Source organism: Littorina saxatilis, linkage group LG8 (assembly GCF_037325665.1).
Source record: "Littorina saxatilis isolate snail1 linkage group LG8, US_GU_Lsax_2.0, whole genome shotgun sequence".
NCBI classification, from domain to species: Eukaryota; Metazoa; Mollusca; class Gastropoda; order Littorinimorpha; family Littorinidae; genus Littorina; species Littorina saxatilis.
Genome location: NC_090252.1, coordinates 55,432,637 through 55,449,375, shown reverse-complemented (window position 1 = coordinate 55,449,375; position 16,739 = coordinate 55,432,637). Strand labels below are relative to the sequence as shown.

Below are 16,739 nucleotides of genomic sequence, written 5' to 3'. Positions count from 1 at the left end.
GCAAAATAGAACTTAATTATTGTTCACAACTTATTTTCTCTGTACAGCCCTTTGCTTTTGCGTCGTCTGCTACCCTTCTTTGTATTTACTGTGTACCGTTTCGGCTAGTAGCTTCGCTCCCCTGATTCCCCAAGACTGACCTCTTTAGAGGCTGACCTAATTATCTAGTCTCATTGGTCAAGCTGACTTTTGAATTGGTGTAGGGATTTTAAGATGACCATTAGAAACATAATCTTGTAGACTCTTTTTGTAGGCAAATTGCATTTTTAATTAGGGAATTGTTCCATTTATGTATTCTTTGGGCAAGTTTTTCTGCAACTTACTTGTGTAAGTTGTGAGTTCAGCGTGTGGTAAGCGCACTATTTTTTATTGCACAGGTATTTTAGCTGCAGTCAGTCCGGTATTGCTCTAGATCTGTCCATTACTCCAATTATTACTTAGTGGAAGAATTTTTTGTAATGTATGTCTTTGATGGTGTATGCGTTTCATTAAGCCTTGTTGACTATGGATGTAGATGTAAATGCTTGTATACCTGTGTTTTGATTTTAAATGTGTCAAGCGCAAAGAGTATAATTGTCACGGACCTACATTCTACTGGATGGCTGTCTCAGTGCGCGCTCTCTCTCTCGCCTTGTCAGGCAGTGAGAGAAACGAGGTCAAACCAACTGCTGGGGACCGATCACATCCGGTTTCAATTCCACCAGCAATGTCGTCTGCAAAAACTTCAACGTCGACGACATTCTTCGGGTAAAATGAAAGCTATTACTATGTTTTCCGCGTATAACTTATGAACTGTTGATTTTATACTGTTCAAAAAAAGAAACGCATAGCTTGTAATATTTGGTTAATTTAGTTATATGGCTACAAGGATATCCACCAAACTGCAGAAAATGTTTATCTGGTCGTCGACCTTTCGTCCATTGCCACAAGTGAGCTCTGCACGTGACGCATGCGTTATCAGTGGCTACAATGTCAAAATTGCTTATTTGGCATGACCACTCGTCATGCTTCAGTGTAATCTCGTGAAACTCGGGGAATATTGAGCTCTCACCATGTCTTCCAAAACCCATAAAAGCGGATTGTTCGCCACAAAGAAATCAGACGACAATTCAGCGACGAAAGATGGCCCGATTGAGCAGAGAAGACCGCCAAATTACATTGGGTCGTTTACAAGCAGGCCAAAGTCAAAGTGCAATCGCCAGGCACTTCCACGTGTCCCAGAGCACCATCAGTAGACTGTGGGTCAGGTTTCAAGCCACTGGCTCCGTTGCTGACTTGCCACGAGCGGGAAGACCAAGAGCGACAACTGCTGCTCACGACCGCTTCATACGGCTCCGCCACCTCCGGAATCGTTTCCTGTCGGCCTCATCTTCTGTCCAGGCTCTCCCCGGGCCACACCGATTATCGGACCAGACCGTGCGGAACCGCCTGCATGAAGCTGGTTTGAGAGCTCGCAGACCTCACAGAGGAGCTGTCCTCACCCGCCGCCATCGCCAGAACCGAGTGCAGTGGGGCAACCAGCACCTTCGCTGGACCGTCCGGAATCACTGGAGACACGTGTGGTTCAGCGACGAGTCCTACTTCCTGCTCCAGCGACATGATGGTCGGAGGAGGGTCTACCGGAGAGTAAACGAACGTTACGCGCCCAACTGTGTGGATGAGGCACCCGTTCATGGTGGTGGAGGCGTCATGGTGTGGGGGGCGATCAATACCGCTGGAAGGAGCACCCTGGTGCACGTCCAAGGGCGCATAACTGCCCAGCGATACGTGGAGGAAATTCTGCGCCCACACGCCCTTCCTCTTCTGGCTGACCAGGATGCCATATTCCAGCAGGACAACGCTCGCCCGCACACAGCACGACTCACCACCCAGTTCCTCACCGACCACCATGTCCAGGTGCTTTCCTGGCCATCCATGTCGCCAGACGTGAACCCGATAGAACACCTCTGGGATGAATTGGACAGACGTGTGCGCAGGCGAGAAGAAGCGCCGGCAAATCACCGCGATCTATTGCAGGCACTTCAGGAGGAGTGGGACACCATCCCACAGCAAGATATCCGGCATCTGATCCAGTCCATGCCCAGAAGGTGCCGGGCAGTTGTTGCTGCTCAAGGCAGTCACACCCCCTACTGACTTGACAGCCTCGGCACCCAATCGTATTGATTGACTGATTGATTTGAAGATGCAAATGAACTGTGTGTGCATTCAACTGTGTCCATACCAAATTTCAAACAAATAATCTAAATATTGGATTTTCTGTTAATTTTTTCGAAAAATAAAACAAATTTGGCAAGTAGCAACTATGCGTTTCTTTTTTTGAACAGAATATAATATTGAAAATCTTCTTGCTTACGTTTTTTGTTCTCCCTGTCGCCGTAAATACTCGCTTTGTGGACTGTAAGTTGTGCAACAGTACACTTGCAGACTTTCCTACTCCTAGTCTACTAAGCTAGTAGTTTGCAAACTTTGGCTTGTTTGTGTTCTCATTAATAGCCTTTTTGTTTTCAATTCGTATAACAACTATGAATATTTCATAGACGGTTTTTTTTCCCTCACAGGACGAGGATGAATTCGATCTGACAAAATGATGAAGAAAGGGGAAAAATGAAGATTTTTGCTGTGTTTGTTGGGCCAAATTTTTTAAGTCCAAAAAAGGTGAGAAATATTCATAACAAATTTAGTTTTGGGTCTTTTTCAAATCTGTTTGATGCATCTTTTTTGTGACCATTGTGGCTATGCACTGACAGTCAAAAAGTGAAGAAAGGGGAAAAATGAAGATTTTGGGTGGGTTTTTTTTTGCCATTTTTTTTAAGTCCAAAAAAGGTGAGAAATATTCATAACAAATTCAGTTTGGGGTCTTTTTCAAATCTGTTTGATGCATCTTTTCTGTGACCATTGTGGCTATGCACTGACACACAAAAATGTGGAGAAAGGGGAGAAATGAAGATTTTTTCCTACTACACAACAGTCAGGGATTAGGGTTACATGTTCACATGTACATTGTCAAGAGGTCAAAACAAATTTTAAAAGCTGTTGGACACTGCACTAGTGTTGCTCTAATCAAGGCGAGTCTGGAACAATAGGTCCACCCCACCAAAAAGTCAACATGGAATTAGTTATGATTTTTTTAGCCTTTTTGCTTGGGTACGGCCAAGTCAAAAAGGTGAGAGGGGTTAAAAATAGTCATAACAAGTTCAGTTTGGGGTCTTTTTCAAATCTGTTTGCTGTATCTTGTCTGTGACCATTGTGGCTATGCACTCAAAGTCAAAAAAGTGCAGAAAGGTGACAAATGAAGATTTTTCCTTCTTACAAGACAATGTGTGATTTGGCACAGTTTGCCTCAGTCTTTATCAAGAGCCTGTCTAACCCACTTTGAAGCTGTTGGAGACTGCAGTAGTGTTCCTTACATCAAGGCGAGTGCACAATGGTGCATTTCTAACCCCCCCCCCCCCCCTAATGTTCACTTTAATATCAATCAATCAATAGATATTCAGTCACAGTTTAACTAACTCATTCACCCTCATCACTCACTCATCCATCCATCACAACAACACTGTTTGATGCACACACTGCCTGCCTTCCGCACTGGGAAGCCGCTTCGCTTCGCAACAACAACAACACTGAAAACTCTCCGGGAAATACCCCCACGTACCACACGTGTGCTTGTTTCTTCCGACTAATATCAATTTTGGAAAAAAAGGACAAAACTGGATGAAAAATTCTACGGCCCCAGCAATCTCATTACTCTGAAAGGGGAACCGGAAGTGGCTGGTCCCCAGGTTTCGAAGTTGACCGATATTCCCACTAAAGTGACCTAGATCCTGAGACAGCCATCCAGTAGAATGTAGGTCCGTGATAATTGTAAAGTTATGATGTTTCGCTATATAAATGCTCATTTATTATTATTATTATTACTCGTTGTGCCATCTTGAATGAGTGACGACATTTTTATCTTCTGGCTGCTTTTCATCAGTTTGATCTGATTCCCGGACCAGTATGTCACTATAATTGTTGTATTCTTATTGTTGTGGAAAGTTGTTTTGTGTATGAGATGATTTTCATGTAGATTTCTTCACAAACACTTGTTTGATTTAGTCTTGTGATCAGTGCGTGGGTCTGATCAGTGCCAGAATGTTTACTTCTCTTTCGAGTCTAACTCATTTTGTTTAAATCAACTCTAAGTGCTGATGTTGATCATGAGAGATATTTTTCTGTAACTTTTGGAAGGAACATTGTTGTTATCAATCTTTGCGAGATCTTTGATTGCTTCTAGAATTCTAGATTCAAAGTGGCCGCTCTCAAAGCGTGGGTCCAAAACTAGGTCAAACCCGTCAGTCAGGCGCTGAAGCTAGAAGAGGAGATCTATTTTTAGCTAGAAATATGGAGTCTCCTCTCATATAAGTGTAACCGAGTGCCAATTTACTTTACCTTTTCTCACCGAGCACAAACACTCAAAGCAACTGACACAAGTTATATTACCCGGTTCTTTTATTCCACACGATGAAAAGGGGAATGTGTGGGATAACGGGGGTTTATTTTCAAATACAAAACTTTCAATGTATTACAACAGGACTAAACAACTCCAAAAACAACGCTCTCAATTCTTCACTCTAAAACTATATTCTAAATTCTCCCTCTAAAGCTACACTTTAAAAACACACTAAATCCTTCCTCCAAACTACACTCTAAAACTCCACTCTAAATCCTCACTCTCCACTTTAACTCAAAAAAACACAATGAAACTCTAATCTAAAACAAACGAAATCTAAAAAAACAACCTAAAAACAATTCTTACAAAAAAAAACAAATCTACAAAAACTCACTGAGCCCCTCTAACAAAAACTAGTCTACAGAACCCAGTCCACAAAAACCAGTCTACGAAAACCAGTCTACGAAAACTAATCTACACAAACTAATCTACGAAAACTAATCTACGAGAACCAGCTAGTCTACGAAAACCAGTCTACGAGAACTAATCTACGAAAACCAGTCCACGAGAACTAATCTACGAGAACCCCATCTAAAAAAGAACTAACTGAATCTAACTACACCCATCTAAAAAGAAAAAGACCCCGTCGCACACTCTGCCATCCAGCAAAAGAATTCCTCACATCCCAAAGGATTTCAGCCTGTGACCAAACATGTCACACCGGGCGTCTAGAAAACACACGCACAAAAATATACGTTGTCTTTCTTCAGAATTCCAAGCAGAAAAAAAGTCTCAGTAGGCCCCAGGGCCCAGCATCCGCGCGCCCGCGTCACAAGGTTAACACACTTCGACTCGAGGGGTGTCGAGCACCTTTATTCTCTCGGCTTGCAACAAAAACCACACTAACACTCATACATACAACCACAAGTGTTAGTCATCACATCACATCACCATGTAGCATAATCAAACATACTACACATGTCCGTCATAATATCAAATCAACACAACATAATCAAACACACTTTTCCAGGGATGGTCCACTCCCCAACTCTGTCTCTTTGCACGGTGTGCAAACAGTCTTTCACAAACGTCCGAAGAAATGTTAATCACTGAAGTCCTTCTTCTGTGGACTAACAGAGTAAAAAGAAATGTTAATCACTGTAATCCTTTCTTCCACGGATTAACAAACTAAAAGGCAATGTGACTACAAAGCTGCATCCTCCAACTTCCCACACGCCTGTCTCCTCCACACCAGCCCGCGTCCGGACTGCATGATTGCCTGCCATCCTCTGTGCGACGGGGTCCCCTAACCTACTCTACTCCTAGCCTAGCCCTAACTGTAACAGTAACACCCCCTACCCACCCTCGCTCCGCAGCGCCAAATGTAACCGAGTGCCAATTTACTTAATAATAATAATAATAATAATTAAGTAGATGTGCATTGCCAAGGCACTGCATACCCCCAGCGAAAGACCAATCGTCCGTCTCTCTCTCTCTCTCTCTCTCTCTCTCTCTCTCTCTCTCTCTCTCTCTCTCTCTCTCTCTCTCTCTCTCTCTCTCTCTCTCTCTCTCTCTCTCTCTCTCTCTCTCTCTCTCTCTCTCTCTCTAACACACACACACGCACGCACACACACACACAAACACACACACACACTCACACACACACACACACACACACACACCCCAAGTCACACACGCACACATACACACACTCACTCACACGCACTCACTCACTCTCTCACAAAAACTTCATACACACAAAACACACACCCATACGCACATATGGACAGACAGACATACACACCTTTACAAACAAACACACATACACGCACACACATACACGTATGCACACACACACACACACCACACTCACACACACACACGAGTACAGACTCATGCACGCGTGCGCGCACACACACACACAAATACACACACACACACCCCACACACACTCACACACACACGAGTACAGACTCATGCACGCGTGCACACACACATAAATACACAAACACACACACACACACACACACACTCACACACACACACGAGTACAGACTCATGCACGCGTGCACACACACATAAATACACAAACACACACACACACACACACACTCACACACACACACGAGTACAGACTCATGCACGCGTGCGCACACACACACACACAAATACACACACACACACACCACACACACACCACACACACACACTCACACACACACGAGTACAGACTCATGCACGCGTGCGCACACACAAATACACACACACACACACACACACCACACACACACTCTCACACACACACACACAAATACACACACACACACACACCACACACACACTCACACACACACGAGTACAGACTCATACACGCGTGCGCACACACAAATACACACACACACACACACACACACACACACCACACACACACTCACACACACACGAGTACAGACTCATGCACGCGTGCGCACACACACACAAATACACACACACACACACACACATACACAAACAGTAACACTAACAGTAACACATGTGCACAAAATGAACACAAACACACACACCGCGCGAGAGAGAAAGACTACAGGGAGGCATGACGTCATGATGCATTAATTGACGTCAAAGACTTTCGACCGTGACGTATTCTTCTTACGCGAGCTTTATCCATAGACTTGGAAACTACGGAATTTCTACCCGTCCAAAGCGGCCTTGGGTGGCGTTTGCTCAAAAAATGGGGGCGCCAATTTTACCCACCGTATTTTTGTTAGTATGGTCCCAATTTTTGGTGAACTTCCATCTCCAACTGTGGCCCATTTTCGGGCACAAAGAATCCTTCTTTATCATGTATTATTCGGTATGCACATTTCTCAAATCGATTACAGTATAGCGTTCACGGGATACCTCCAGCTTCGCTGGGATAATAATGGACATTTATTAATCGCCGTTTCTCACAAGAGCTCACGGCGATTTACATATTAATTTCTGCCGTGTGAGATGGAATTTTTTACACTATCACGCATTCACATCGGCCAGCAAACCTCAAGCCTATTAGGGCGAGCATTCACCTTTCACGGCCTTTATTCTAAGTCACACGGGTATTTGGTGGACATTTTTAGCTATGCCTTTTCAATTTTGCCAGGAAAGACCCTTTTGTCAATCGTGGGATCTTTAACGTGCACACCCCAATGTAGTGTACACGAAGGGACCTCGGTTTTTCGTCTCATCCGAAAGACTAGCACTTGAACCCACCACCTAGGTTAGGAAAGGGGGGAGAAAATTGCGGCCTGACCGCCTGAACACGCAACCTCTCGATTCCGAGCGCAAGTGCGTTACTACTCGGCCACCCAGTCCACGCTCTCAATTCTTCCCTTTACCCTTTCTCACCGAGCACAAACACTCAAAGCAACTGACACAAGTTATATTACCCGGTTCTTTTATTCCATACGATGAAAGGGGGAATGTGTGGGATAACGGGGGTTTACTTTTAAATACAAAACTTTCAATGTATTACAACAGGACTAAACAACTCCAAAAACAACGCTCTCAATTCTTCACTCTAAAACTATATTCTAAATTCTCCCTCTAAAGCTACACTTTAAAAACACACTAAATCCTTCCTCCAAACTACTCTAAAAATCCACTCTAAATCCTCACTCTCCACTTTAACCCAAAAAAACACAATGAAACTCTAATCTAAAACAAACGAAATCTAAAAAAACAACCTAAAAACAATTCTTACAAAAAAAAACAAATCTACAAAATCTCACTGAGCCCTTCTAACAAAAACTAGTCTACAGAACCCAGTCCACAAAAACCAGTCTACGAAAACCAGTCTACGAAAACTAATCTACAAAAACCAATCTACGAAAACTAATCTACGAAAACCAATCTACGAGAACCAGTCTACGAAAACCAGTCTACGAGAACTAATCTACGAGAACCAGTCCACGAGAACTAATCTACGAGAACCCCATCTAAAAAAGAACTAACTGAATCTAACTACACCCATCTAAAAAGAAAAAGACCCGACCCCGTCGCACACTCTGCCATCCAGCAAAAGAATTCCTCACATCCCAAAGGATTTCAGCCTGTGACCAAACATGTCACACCGGGCGTCCAGAAAACACACGCACAAAAATATACGTTGTCTTTCTTCAGAATTCCAAGCCGAAAAAAAGTCTCAGTAGGCCCCAGGGCCCAGCATCCGCGCGCCCGCGTCACAAGGTTAACACACTTCGACTCGAGGGGTGTCGAGCACCTTTATTCTCTCTACTTGGTGTTTAACATCACCTTCAACTATTTAAAATTACATCGCGGCGGAGAGAAAAAGAGAGATAGAATAAAGTCACCTGTCAATTGTTTCTTGTTCACAAAAACATTAATCACAATTTTACTCCAGAAACTTATACCAAAAAACAATCGTTTTACCTATGCAAATTTAAGAATCGGCTCTTCCGTCAGACCATTCCAATAACGACAAAACACAGTCTCGGAAACCTTAGTGGATCCCCGATAGTACAGGGGTACCGGTACCGAGTTCACAAGTTCAAACGGATGTACACAAGTGCATGTGCACCGTAACTGTCGTCGGTCACAAGCTCACATAAGGAAGTTTTACATCACTTCCGGTGGTGGCCGCCTGCTTCCAAATGTAAACAAGGAAACCCCTTCTTCTCTGACTTAGCCCGTGTTTGTAAAACTTCAGTTTTGGGTTTTCTTTTGTAATTTTAATTGTTTTTATCAGCTTTCTGTGCTAAAGCTGATTCTTGTAGGTTACTGTAGGGAATTTCTGGCACTGATTTAGATGAAAGTTTACTTAGTGACCTCAGGTCTTTGGATTTTCAGTATGTAACTTGTAAGCTGATGCCTACCAGTACTAGCTGATGATGTGAGGCGACCCTTGACCGCCTGTTTATTGTTTATTTTCTGCTCTGAGGTTTGTTTACCTGTAGATTCGCAACATTATTGTTGCTTTTTCTTGTTAATCTGTCAATTTAGTTTTGTTGATTGTGGAAGGCCAGTTGTGCCTGTGTTAGTATGATATGTCTGTAAATATTTAATTGTGTGTGTGATTACAAACTTAATCACATGTGGGTTCAGACAGATGTCTGGTTGAAAGTGATGTTATCGACGTGATCGCCACTCGGACAAGGCAGGCAGGTGCGCGAAGCTCCGGTCAAAAACAGGTTCAGTTTTTTTAACCGTTTTTTATGGCGAGCTCAGAGGTGCTTTATCCATATGAAGTGCTAGCAAGTTGCCTACCCCCGGAGGAGTGGACCAAGGAACGCTAGAAATGACAAGGAGGGCTCCTTAACATAGAATGAATCGATGAACCGAAGATCAACTCTCTTCGCACCGGTCGCCATTGTGAGATGAGATGACGAGAAAGAAAGGGCAAAAACGACGACAGAACAACAGCTCAGACAAATCCAGCCCCGGTGTCGGTAGTTCTACTACAGACTCGGAGAAAGCCAGTAAGAAAAAGGCAAGAATAGTCGAGGCAGGCTCTCCTATATATATATTCCTGTTTTCGAAACAGATTCTGACGAATCCGATATGCGTGACACTAACAAGAGAGGTAAGCAAGTCGGTTCATCAGAAGTCGGAGACGCAGCGGTTACTTCCCCTGATGCTCACAGTCGCACCGTCTCTAATGAAGATCTGCTCAATGAGATCTGTTCAAACCGTAAGGTTATGGAATCTATGAAAGACACACTTGACCAACTAAGAGGTGAGGTCTTTGAACTAAAAACAGAGAATGACAAACTGCAGAAAGAAGTCAGTGAATCAAAGAAGAGAGAAGAGCACATGAAGAGTGAATTGGGGGAAACAAGAACTCTTGCTCATCACAAAGACGAGAGAAGAGTACATGAAGAGTGAACTGGGAGAAACAAGAACTCTTGCTCATCACACAGAAGAGAGAAGAGCACATGCAGAGTGAACTGGGAGAAACAAGATCTCTTGCTCATCACACAGAAGAGAGACTGAATGAGCTTGATCTTTATGTCCGACGGAACAATCTGAGGGTCTATGGACTCAGTGAGGGAGTGGAGTCCGGCGGTCTCAATGGCGGTTCCAGTCCATCTGAGCAGACGAGGCAGGGCAGGGCAGTGGCAGGCAGGAGAACAGAGACGGGCAACAGCTACCGGAACAACAGTCTGAGTGCGAGAAGAAGGTGCTGGCGCTGTTCAAAAACAAGCTGAACGTCAAGGTGTCCCTTGATGACATCGAGGCAGTCCATCGCCTAGGCAGACTTCAGCGAGACAGGAACACTCCGCGAGGAACCATTGTGCGATTTGTCTCTCGCAGAACAAGGGACCAAATCCTGTATAACAGGAGGGGGTTGAAAGGGTCAGGTGTCGTGATTGTGGAAGATCTAACTCAGACGACACAGTACCTCTTCCACAAGGTCAAAGAGGATGCTATCTGTGAAAAAGCATGGACAAAGAACTGTAAAGTGATGATGAAAACCAAAAAAGGAAAAGTTGTCTGTATCAGATCCCTATCTGAACTCAATGACCCCCACCAGAAGACAGTCGGAATGGAGTAGTCATGCTTCTCAGCGTTGAAGGGTAGTTTTTTTATGGGTGCTAGGTTGTGCTATGTTGTGTAAATATAATCATAGTCACCTACTTAAGATTGTTGTCCAGCCGTATGCCAGAGATCTTGAGTCTACCTTCTACAGGCTACCAAACATACAACAAATATCCGAGTATCTGTCTGTTTTGTTCTATGATAAACAAGGTATGTTCTTTATCACTGACTTTTGACAACTAGACAAGTAGAAAGCACATGGCAGTGTTGTGATCACGTGATGTTTTGTTTTGGTTTGCCTAGCTCCTCGGCCACCGGTACAGACATCCCACCCCTCCACCCCAACTTTCAAAGTTTCAGCACTTCCCGATTGATTTTAGTCATTCATGATTTAAGAACAGATACTTCTTCTTCTTCTTCTTCTGCGTTCGTGGGCTGAAACTCCCACGTACACTCGTGTTTTTTGCACGAGTGGAATTTTACGTGTATGACCGTTTTTACCCCGCCATTTAGGCAGCCATACGCCGCTTTTGGAGGAAGCATGCTGGGTATATATTTGCGTGTTTCTATAACCCACCGAACTCTGACATGGATTACAGATTTTTTCGTGCGCTCTTGGTCTTGTGCTTGCGTGTACACACGGGGGTGTTCGGACACCGAGGAGAGTCTGCACACAAAGTTGACTCTGAGAAATAAATCTCTCGCCAAACGTGGGGACGAACTCACGCTGACAGCGGCCAACTGGATACAAATCCAGCGCGCTACCGACTGAGCTACATCCCCGCCCTGAACAGATACAATTCCCTTTGCACATTTGCAATTAGAAAACATCATTTTGTGAAAAAAATAGAGATATGATTTATTAATTATCATAGTTATAGAGCGTTTTGGAAGCACACGTATCTGGTGTGTTAATCCCCCCGCGGGTTAGGGGGAAGAATTTACCCGATGCTCCCCAGCATGTCGTAAGAGGCGACTAACGGATTCTGTTTCACCTTTTACCCTTGTTAAGTGTTTCTTGTATAGAATATAGTCAATGTTTGTAACGATTTTAGTCAAGCAGTATGTAAGAAATGTTAAGTACTTTGTACTGGAAACTTGCATTCTCCCAGTAAGGTAATATATTGTACTACGTTGCTTGTTTGTTTGTTCGTTCATGGGCTGAAATTCCCACGGCTTTTACGTGTATGACTGTTTTTACCCCGCCATTTAGGCAGCCATACGCCGCTTTCGGAGGAAGCATGCTGGGTATTTTCGTGTTTCTATAACCCACCGAACTCTGACATGGATTACAGGATCTTTTTCGTGCGCACTTGGTCTTGTGCTTGCGTGTACACACGGGGGTGTTCGGACACCGTGGAGAGTCTGCACACAAAGTTGACTCTGAGAAATAAATCTCTCGCCGAACGTGGGGACGAACTCACGCTGACAGCGGCCAACTGGATACAAATCCAGCGCGCTACCGACTGAGCTACTACAGTAGAATCCGCTTAATAAGGCCACCTCCGTGCAGGACAAAAGTGGCTTTATTAAGCGGGTGGACTTATTAAAAGGATCTCAGGCAAACAGAGCAAATAAAGCAAATAAAGCGAAAAAGCACTCAAATCCAAGAGGATTTAATAAAAGTAAGGAAATAAAGCAAAGCGCTGAAATCCGAGAGGAAAATACATGTATCTGATACGGTATGGTCATGGAGACGTCATCATCAGTCTTTTCCAAGGAATCTGTCCATGGACAACTGCTGGAGAGGCTGAGCACGGAGGCGGTCGTTGACCTCAGCCCGGAAACAGTTGAACATGTCCATGTTAAATCCCTTTCTCTCCAATCCAATGCGGAGTTTGTGCATGCAAGCCCGGATTTCAGCATTTGAAGGGACTGCTTCCTCTTCTTCCTCCTCCTCCTCCTCCTCTTCCTCGCCCTCAGCACCGCTGCCTGCATCTCTCGTCTGGGTAGCCTGTGCCTCGACTTCTGCCACAATCCTGTCCAAAGCTGCATCTTCGTCTTCATCTGGTATGGTCACGAGAACGTCATCATCCATGTCAACCCAGGCATCGAACTCTTCAGCGGACATCCCCGGGGGAGGGGGGACTGAAAAGTCAGTCTCTCTCTCTGTCTCTGTCTCTGTCTCTCCTGCATGTGACTCGGCGCTCACCATTCCAGCCTTCCGCCAGCAATTCATGAAAGTGATTTTAGCAACGATCACCGTAATCTGACAGAGTGAGCAAAAAACGAGATTCCCATGCGGAATTGGTCAGTGCAACTTTCAAATGTCTATTCAAGTTTAACAATATGTAGATTCTTGACATATTATACAGTACAACTTATATAACAGCTACATCTTTCATTATCTGCAATATGCAAATTGAGAGAGAAAGAGAGAGAGAGAGAGAGAGAGAGAGAGAGAGAGAGAGAGAGAGAGAGAGAGAGAGAGAGAGAGAGAGAGAGAGAGAGAGAGAGAGAGAGAGAGAGAGAGAGAGAGAGAGAGAGAGAGAGAGTCAGACTCAGACTCAGAACTTTATTACAAAAGGATAAAATGTTTTAGGCAAAGCCTATTCTTTCAAGCCTATTCTTTCAATACAGTTTGGATTCAAAACACGCTCAGAAAGTTAAAACGAAGAGAGGTACAGAAAAGCGTGCTATCCTTCTCAGCGCAACTACTACCCCGCTCTTCTTGTCAATTTCACTGCCTTTACCATGAGCGGTAGACTGACGATGCTACGAGTATACGGTCTTGCTGAAAAATTGCATTGCGTTCAGTTTCATTCTGTGAGTTCGACAGATACTTGACTAAATGTTGTATTTTCGCCTTACGCGACTTGTTTTCTTTTATGAGGTGGGGGGTATTAAGACTTCTTTTTTACCCAGGCACATTTGGCTTTTCATTGGCCTGCGCTCATGCGAGCTCTGCCCCCTACGTGTCGAAAAAGAGTAGCTTTCCTTGTCAAGTCTGCAAGATCGAGTTGCTTTTTACATTTAGTCTAAGTTTTGACTGTGGGTGTGTGTGTGTAAAGCGATTCAGAGAAAACTCCTGGACCGATTTTCCTGTAACTGTACATGAGAGTTCCTGAGTATGATATCCCCGGACTATTTTTTTTATATATAAATACTCGTAGCATCGTCAGTCAACCGCTCGTGGTAAAGGCAGTGAAATTGACTAGCCAGTATAGCGCGGTAGTGCTTGCGCTGAGCAGGATAGCACGATTTTCTGTATCTCTGTTCTTTTTAACTTTCTGAGCTTGTTTTTAATTCAAATATATCATATCTATACGTTTTTGGAATCAGGAACCGACAAGGATTAAGATAAAATTGTTTTTAAATCAAGTCGGAAAATTTAATTTTAATCATAATTTTTATATATTTAATTTTCCGAGCTGATTTTTTAATCCAAATATGACATATTTATATGTTTTTGGAATCATAAAATGATGAAGAATAAGATGAAACTATTTATGGATCGTTTTATAAAATATTTGTTTTAATTACATTTTTCAATTTTTTAATGACCAAACTCATTAAATAATTTGTAAACCTCCAAGCTGAAATACGATACCAAAGTCCGGCCTTTGTCGAAGATTGCTTGACCAAAATTTCAATCCATTTGAACGAAAAACAAGAGGCGAAGCCATCAAGGCTCACGTAAGAAATCGACAAACAGTAACACAAACTCAATCACTCCGTCACACACACACACACACACACACACACACACACACACACACACACACACACACACACACACACACACACATGCACACATATACCCCAAGGGCGGATCAATTCACTTTGGAGGGGGGGTTACACAATGACTGCGAAGATACAAGTTGACGGCGCCGAAGGCGCCTAACCCTCTAGGGGGGTCCGGGGGTATGCCCCCCCGAAAAATTTTTTTTATCCAAAGAAGCAAAATAGAGCTATCTGGTGCATCCTGAGCCAATAAATTACCTCTTTTTTTGGGGGGGTGGGGGGGGTTACGTAACCCGTGTAGCCCCCCCCCCCCCAGATCCGCCCTTGCACACACACACACACACACCGACACACACACACACACACACACACACACACACACACACACACACACACACAGAAAGAGCATAGGTGAAACTGTGCAAGAAAGCGAGACACTAGATCTAGATCTGTCTGTCTGCATGTAGCCTACTTACAAGGACACGACTGCCAACTAGTCTCGGCGCGCTCAAAATAATAATGACCGAGACTTTCAGTACTTCCTTCGCGTGACGTCTAACCCTCTTACGTCATAATGTGACGTCAATGTAATGTGACGTCTTCAAATGTTAGAGTTTCTACCACAGACATACACACGCACAGACGCACGCACGCACGCACGCACGCACGCACGCACGCACGCACAGACAGACAAAGTTACGATCGCATAGGCTACACTTACGTGAGCCAATGAGGGCGTGACAGTGCGGCCTCAACTTTTACAAAACGCCGGAGTTTGCAATTCGATATGCTGCCACTCTAATATGCATGATCTCATCTCTGTAGTTGTACTAAAAGGCACGTAAATCCTCATAATTCAGATCTGACCAGGGTGTTACATGGGATAAGACCATATCTCCTCTTGGACATATACTACAAATCAACACCCTTCCTGTGGCGTGTACACATGTATACACACTTATATACATTCACATCTTTCTAGACATTCTTCTCTCTTTCAAACCTTTCGAATTTTGTGTTCCCGTTCCCGCTGTCAGTCTGTTCCTCTTAAAGCTTAACTAGTTTCTAAATATATACGTATTCACATCTACCCAGCAATTGTTAGTCCTCTATCGCTTTTTTGCCTTTTGACATTTTGTATGGCCTCTTTATGTTAAACTTTAATTCAACATCCGGCAGACTCTGATTTTCTCTCTATGTTCCCTCTACAAAGTAGTTCTTTCAATCACGTTCTATTCACATCTACACATCTTTTTTCTTTTCCTTTTTTAGCCCTTACAATTTTGTATCGCCCTTTATGTGTGTTCACGTAACCTCATATCCTTCCAAATGTCAATGACCTATTCGTACAAGCTATTACCTCCCCACCCACCCCCCACCCCCCAACCCCACCCTGTGGGTCTTCACATCAAGTGTTACGCTCCCGTCACCCGGACCCCCTTGTTTCTTCCACACACCCTCCCTCACCCCTTTCCCACTTGCAAGTGATCCACCCGACACACTTTTTTCTCATCGCTATTCTCGATTGATTATCAATCTTCTGCGTCTTTAAAGTTCGGGTTATACTAAATTCTGTGCCAGTAGCCCCCCCCCCCCCCCCCCCCCCTCCTTTTGAACCTTCTTCTTCCTTCGCCCATTGCCTAGAGAGATACCCGGATCTCTGCAGCTATGTATCCCCCCCCCCCCCCAATCTTCCCCAACTCCCCCTCCTTTTCAAAGAAAGACACCCAGACTGTTAACCTACGCCTTATACACAACTCTAGTCCTCCTTTGCCCTTTCACACAAAATAAATGATACCCGTACCGCCCCTATCCCCCCTCCCCTCACGCCTCCACTCCCATCCAGCTAGCTCCTTCTCATTTACTCAAAAATATCACCGGGATTTCAGTTACATGAGCTTGAATGACGATGACAGTAGACAGGTTTCACAGTCTTCAGAGTCGGGTATGTCCCTGACTTTGATATTAAATAAAATGTTTCGTTTTGTTTAGTCGTGAATTTTCACTGGTCTGTGTCGAATGTCTTCGGAATTTACATATGAAAAATAAACTTTGATCGAATTTAAGTCAAGTTTGTATTCCCCACCAGCGA

The 16,739-nt window shown here is 44.0% G+C and overlaps 1 protein-coding gene across 1 annotated transcript in view; it reads right to left on the bottom strand.

Moving 5' to 3' along the window:
• The window catches only part of LOC138974746 (polyketide synthase ThaQ-like), a 201,450-nt gene that overhangs the window by 149,935 nt on the left and 34,776 nt on the right, over positions 1–16,739 (bottom strand). The gene's annotated exons all lie outside the window — the stretch shown is intronic.